Raw genomic sequence first — 7,069 nt, 5'->3', positions numbered from 1 at the left:
CAGCATTTGCCTTTTGTTACTGCTTCAAATTGCAGCTTCTAGACATAAGCAATTGAATTAGAGAAATATAAAGTATAAATGTTGTTAAACAAATACAAAGAAATATTCTTTATACAAGCCTATGCTTATATACTTACAGCTCTTACTTTCCCAAAACCTTTGTTATATGAATTTCCGCAGGAAAACACATAGGAAAACAGCAAAACAAAGGCTTTTTTAAATGGGCTTAGCCTTTGCAAGAAAGCCCAGTATAACTTATTATTGAAGTTTTGAACGTCACACTACTGTCAAATGTGTTATGTCAAACACATTTGAAAACCGACAGTCAACATATAAAGTTATGCCTGAAGAAGTGGATCTAATCTTATCTGCGCAACTGACAGCATGATTGCAGGTCTAATTCAAAGGATGTCCACAACTCAATTTTCTGATCCTACTTTGAAAGAAACAGGAAAATATAAAAGACTAAATTGTATTATTAATGTCTTTATCAAATAGATGTAGGTCTACTTTGGCTGTAACTGGACTAGAATCTTCTAAAGTCATGGCCACTGCTTTCAGTAAGTTGTGCTTTTATTTTTGGAAACCATAATAAGAAAAGCATATGTAATCATGCATTTATAATGGGTCACATGGTTTGTGGAGTTGCGTTATTTGGATGTTTTATTATCCCTGTATTATGTATTGGTTTATTCCTTTGTACCCCCGTGTGCAACTTGGTTTATCCCCAGTTTTCCCGCCTTGTCCGCCCTTCCCGCCTTCCCAGTATCTATCCATCACCCTGAAAGAGGCACAGTCCTTCCCTTTACCCCTCCCAGGTGCCTTGTCTGTCACTCGGTGCCCCTTCCCATCCATCCAGAAGCTTCTACTCAGGGCACCGGGTGATTGGGCGAGGACCTGGGGCTCCCCCCATATCCTTCCCCCATTGGACCCCACCATATCCCCCCATCCCGGAGCCACCCCCTATCCCTATCCCCATTGGTCGTTGGATACCCCTCCCTTACAGTTTATAAGCCAGTGCAAGCACCTTGTGCTTGTTCCTGTTGGCTGGCCCCGTTCTAGGATATTTGGCCCCGTTGGGCTACAATAAACTCGGACTTAGCCCCCAGCAGGATCCGCTCTTCATTTACCACCGCGAGGCTTGCCAGCATTGCCCGGGACCCACAAAGGCACTCTCCAAACCCCAGCTGGGAGCGGCGGAGGATGCCTCCATCACCCGCCCTCGCCCCACAAGAGCTAGCCGGGGCTGAGAGAAAAGGGATTTGGGGCGGGAGCGCGGCAATGGTTATTGCAGAAAAATTGGCATACAAGAAATTCATACATTTACCTAAATAAAACCTTTATTTCAGACTTAACCTGTGCTCAACATGCACTCTACACAGTGCAGAAAGCTGCAACAATGTAAAACTTAGATGTGGAAACAGATGTCTCCATGTTTCCTAAGCTCAATGCAGTGGATCAGCTCCTACTAACATAACCAAATTGGTCTTTTAATTAGACCTTTGTAACAGAAAAAAAACTCCTATCAACCATGAAAGGGAAGCATGGAAAAGCACTGCAGCCAGCTGAATGATGTACTAATAAAATGAATCAAATTTTTGGCTGCCATTGATGATCACATGATTGACTACAATGAAACTATACAATTAATCAATAGCTGTATGTGTATCAGAGTTATGATACATGGAAATGTGAAAATTTCAAAACATTTATTTCTTAAACAAACACTGATTCCTGGTTACTTATCCAATTGTCTACTGAAGTCATACAGTACTAGTTACAATTCAGAACAAGTGATAGAATAAATAAATAAAAAGACAACAAAATTACCATTAAACACACATATTCTTATGGCCAAATCCTCACATGTAAGAGACAATTTGATTCAGAACAGCTGCTGAGCACTGACAAAACAATAATCAGAAGTAATGATGCTTTGTTCACATGTGAACGCTATTGTTCACATATGATTGTTTTTTAAAATAGCTACTCCCCATAGAATTCGTCAAATTCATCTGCAGAAGATCTTTAATGTCAACAAGTCCAATCACTAACATAGCACTCCTAGGTCTCCCAACAACCCATGTCCTCAAGCGCTGTGTGTCTACTTGTCTTTTAAATACCCTCAGGAAGGTGACTCAACCACTTCCCTGAGCAGCCTCTTCTAACCCCTGTCTTTGGTGACAATATTTTTGCTGATATCCAATCCATACCCACCCTTGTGCAACATGAAGCCATTTTCTCTTTTCCTATCCCTTGCTGCCTGGAAGTGATATCATATCATCCTAACTTCTAGATAACTCAAATTGTCATCGGTAACCCAAAATGTTGCTGTATTCCAGATCTATTTGTGCCCACAATTGTTCCTGTCTCTTTCTGACCCTGCAGCCAGGCAGCTACTGTGTGGAGTGCTTTCAGGTGCTTTTAAAGTTGGCTCTCACAAACAGCTCATCCCCTCTTGCCATGTGGGTTTTGGCTCGCTGCCTTCCTGGTCTTTGCCCAGGCAGAGCCGTTTCCTTTTGGGATTCTCGTTCGGCTTTTTTCTCTCTTCTTGAAGAGTCTACGGTTGGCAGTTTTGAGCTCCATGTAAGAGAACTGCACATGTGTTGCCTGTACTGCTGCATCGAGTGGGGTGGCCCCACTCCAGCAGTCTGGTCCAGATCCATTGGTCCTTGCTCCCAGAGAGAAGACTACAGAGTAACTCCAGCCCAGACACCTTGCCTTTACTGCTCCTACCGAGAGAAATGGGGAGTCCTTCCACAAGTTTCCAGCCCTTGATCCGTGGACCACCAGCCAGAGCTCCAGCTGGAGATAAGCAGAGCATAGGGGGATGGTGGGGGAAGACTGGCTCCACCTTTCCCTTTGTCCCTCAAACCACGCACTCAGCTGAGGAGCATCAGGATGGGGGCTGTCCCTAGGATTTTGGGGGAGACTGTTCTGTGGAGTCTGTGAGGTTTAGCAGTTTTATATCTGATGGCATTGGCTGATATTTCTTGACTGTTGCTGTCTCCGTTGTTGGTAAACTTACCTTTCCACTTACTTCTACTTGTATTCATCACTCGTTGGTAGAAAGGGATTGGTTAAACCTATAAATGGAGGCAGCTCATTCCAGAGTGGGCTCCTTCAAGTTGTCTTAAACCAAGACACAAATTCTTTTTGGTTTGGAACCCTAAGTAACATAACAACAGAGTATCTATTATGCACCTGCTATGATGGGCAAACTGAGCTGGGCTCTTAAATACAGCAGTACAGGAACTCATACATCTTTTCAAGTCTGCATTTTTTGTCTACCCTCCTGTTTTGGCTCCAAGCATGTGGTTTGTGTTCCACCACTTCACAGGCCACAAAATCTCTGCCAGGAAGAAATTTACATTAAATCTTGGTGCCAAGTAGAAATGATACTACAACACAAAAAGAATTCCAATACAATACAAACAGAATTATGATAAGTAACGTATACATTACTTTTTTTCTGTGTAGCGCACCTATGATACACATGGCCAAATACAAAATAAAGAAGTAAACTATATATTTAACTAGTACCATCTTGAGAAGCAAAGAGGTCTGAAAACTGAAATGCCTCATCAGCACTTTGAATTAACCATCTAAATCTTTTGTTAACATTATTCTAATGAATTAAAGCGTTGCCATGAATGTAACAAAACAGCACCATCCTGGGAGGCTGTTTTAAACCAGAGACCAGATATTCCTGTTTCTGTTTTGAAGAGTGTACAGCATCTACCATGGACCTAGAAAACTTTTTTTAGGAAATATTTGGAGCAAATTCAGAATGCATCATATGTCTCCAAATCATCAATGCTCTCGCAAAGCTGCTGGGGATTTTTATACACACACTCCTTGCTCTCCTTAAAATGACTTACATAAATGTACAACATTTACATTTAAAGTGTACTTAGACCTTTAAAAGCAGATGACTCGGCCAATCAAGCACCTTTACAATACTTCAGGTATGTATGCTGGATAAAGAGTTGCAGTGCCATTATGTGCCCTTGAGCTACTAGATGAGTTACTGATTAAATTACATGAAATGCTGTTCCAGTTTACAACTTATTTGGATCTTTGGCACAGTTCAGTTTTAGAATTTTAGTCAATCCAGCATTTACTTTACTCCAGAAAAAAAACTTATAGCAAAAACTTCTGTGGCTTTGGAAAATTAAAAATGTCCCAGTATGACAGCCTGATCACATTCACATTACATTCACTCAAAGCTCTAGGAGACAAGGCACAATTACCTACTTAAGGTGCACACAGCTTCTAGTCTAATATGAACCTATACTGACTGTCTCATCAACGTCTCTCTCATGTCTTCTCTGAAGTGCTCATTGAAATTTAAAAAGCTATTTGCCCAATTTAAGCAAAAAAATTTGAAAATTAAACATTAAAATTACAAGCATTTGTATGATGCCTTCTTTACCAACCACAAAACCTCTTCTAAGTGACAATACCATTTCATGGTTGCCTCATTATTTTGAAAAACATTATTAAACTAAAACCCCATACTAATGCCCCTGGGAAAAAGTTAATGCTGAGATAATTTTTTATGGTTGTCCCTTCCTCACTGCAAGAGAAATCTGTTGTTAAGATCATATCTTTTACATTGTCGTCTTTCTTGAACAATTTCTTTGGCATTTTACCAGAAGTTTGAAAAGATTTTATTCCCTTTCACAGAAAGAAGACATCTTAAATGACAAATAAATAAAAAAGAGAAGCAGATACAGTATAGAAATTATTAACATACAATGTCATTCTATTGTATAATAAATTTATTAGGGAATAATTATTTCTTTTTCTGACTATTTTACAATTAATAATCTCACAACTCAAATTGCTTATAAAGTTCAATATGTCAAGAGCTGAGAGCATATATGTTATCATGTCATGATGACATTTCAGTCTGGTGGTACTCAAGCTGAATGGGTTTTCACACTAACTTTTAACAGTTATCTGAACTGTTTAAGTGATGGTAAGTCTGACACAGCTACTAACTCAAGGCAAAACTTCCCCACAAACATTTTTTAATTTCTGTTTTACAAACACTAATCAGAGGAAGTAAAACAAACTTTATTACCAGATTTTGTTGAAACAACCCAAAACTGTATCTCGTAACTTAACAGTAGCTGTGAATGCAACATTTCCATCTTTGACAATGTTTAAGATATCTTTCAAACACTTTTTTTTCTTTTCAGTATAGCATGCTTATACTCTGCTTCTAGCTTTTCAAGTAGTAGTACACTGTAGCAACCTGTGATCTTTGATGACAATGTCTGTGGTATGAAAGTTGGCATTAGTCTGACTCAGCAGCACTGCCTCAAACGATGATCACAGGACTAAGAGAAAAAGGGCTCTTTTGGGCTCTTTTGTTGCTTTCTGTTGCTTTAAAATAAAGTATCAAAAGTAGGGAACACCAAATGAAGATAGTTCTTTTAAATAAACAGTCCTGACTTCTGAGCTGGTGTACATATAATGACAGATGCTGAAAGAAACCCCTTGAGATCATTTACTTGTGTGCTCAGAGCACGGTCAGCTACAGCATGTTGCCCAAAGCTGTGTTCAGCTGAATTCTGAGTATGTGTAAAGATGAGAACTACACACTCAGTCCCAGTGTTCAATCTGACTCACAAAAAAAAAAAAAAAAAAAAAAAAAAAAAAAAAAAAAAAAAAAAGTTGCTTTCTAATTTCAGATTACATTTTCTGGTCTTTAGTGTGTCATCATAAGACTCTTGCCCGCTCAGAGGGCAGTACAGGGAAATGTCCAGCTCTCTCCACTCCTTCCCTCAGATATTCACACATAATAGTTAATATCCTGTCAAAACTTTTTCTTCCCCAGGATGAACAGCCCCAGCTCTCTCAGCATCTCTTCCCATGCTGGATGCTCCAGTCCTTCAGTCATAGCTGTGGCTCTGGACTGGACTTTCTCCAGTACGTCCATATCTTCCCCATGCAAAAGCCTGGAGCTAGACCCAGCATTTCACACACATCTGCACTACAGTGCAGAGAAGAGGGGTAGCATCACTACCCATTATCTGCTGGCAAATCTCTGCCTATCGGGCCTGGAATGGTTTTGCTTGCCTTTGTGCATTGCTGATTCACGTGCAGCCTGTAGCAGCAGGGTCCCTAACTCATTTTCTGCAAAGTTTTCAACCAATCAGCCCTTACTTACATATAATTTTCCTTATTTTTGACTTTAAGATATTAACAATGCCTACAGAATAGTGAGAAAAATTAGTACCTGTAGGACCTGGCATATTCCATATCAGCAGTACCTTTTTGTCCAATGTCATGTAATTAAAGGAGCCCAAAAATAAATATGCAATATTTTTTCCCAACAAAAAAAAAAATCTTGAAAAGTAAGTTTGAAATCAATCAATAAGAGTAGTTAACTGAACATACACTAGAATTCTTTGCTGCCAGAAGCGAACAGTAAAGAGAGGGGAGTTTTATGGAGTTGTGAATGTAAACGTGAATGTAAAAGCAAAACATGTCCCAAATAGACCCCACCTTTAGAAGGTAATCATATATTTTACATACAAGAAGTTGTTCTGAAAGCTGATTTGCCACATAACTGAAAAAGACAGTTTACTGTCAAATACATCTTTTGAAAAAAAACACAAACCAGAAATGACACCATGAGGCTTACAAACCATTCTTTTCTTTTTCCCTAAAATACAAGCATTGTGTTTTCATTGAATACTGAATCAACTTTATTTATCAGAAGACAATTGCATCTGTAACATTAAACAACAGCCCATTGTCTATTTTACCAAAAGGATGGTATAAGACAGTCAAGATGTCAAATGTTTTCCTCATCCTTGCAACAGCTCAGAGTTGCTGTTCTGTCACTAACAAGTTTGCTACCATAATACCACCAGCACTACAGGCTAAGCTGTGCCTAAAACCCATTTAAATTCCATAATGCATACAACACATCTGAAAAAATACACAAATATAAAACATAAATCAGCAAAAAATGGCAATAATTAACCATACATAAATGGTGCAAAAGAGACCAGAATGTCTACTCACAAGTGCAATCCAGCACAGCTGCACA

Source organism: Lonchura striata, chromosome Z, assembly GCF_046129695.1.
Source record: "Lonchura striata isolate bLonStr1 chromosome Z, bLonStr1.mat, whole genome shotgun sequence".
In the NCBI taxonomy this organism is placed as follows: Eukaryota; Metazoa; Chordata; class Aves; order Passeriformes; family Estrildidae; genus Lonchura; species Lonchura striata.
Note: the sequence above shows the minus strand (reverse complement) of the source record.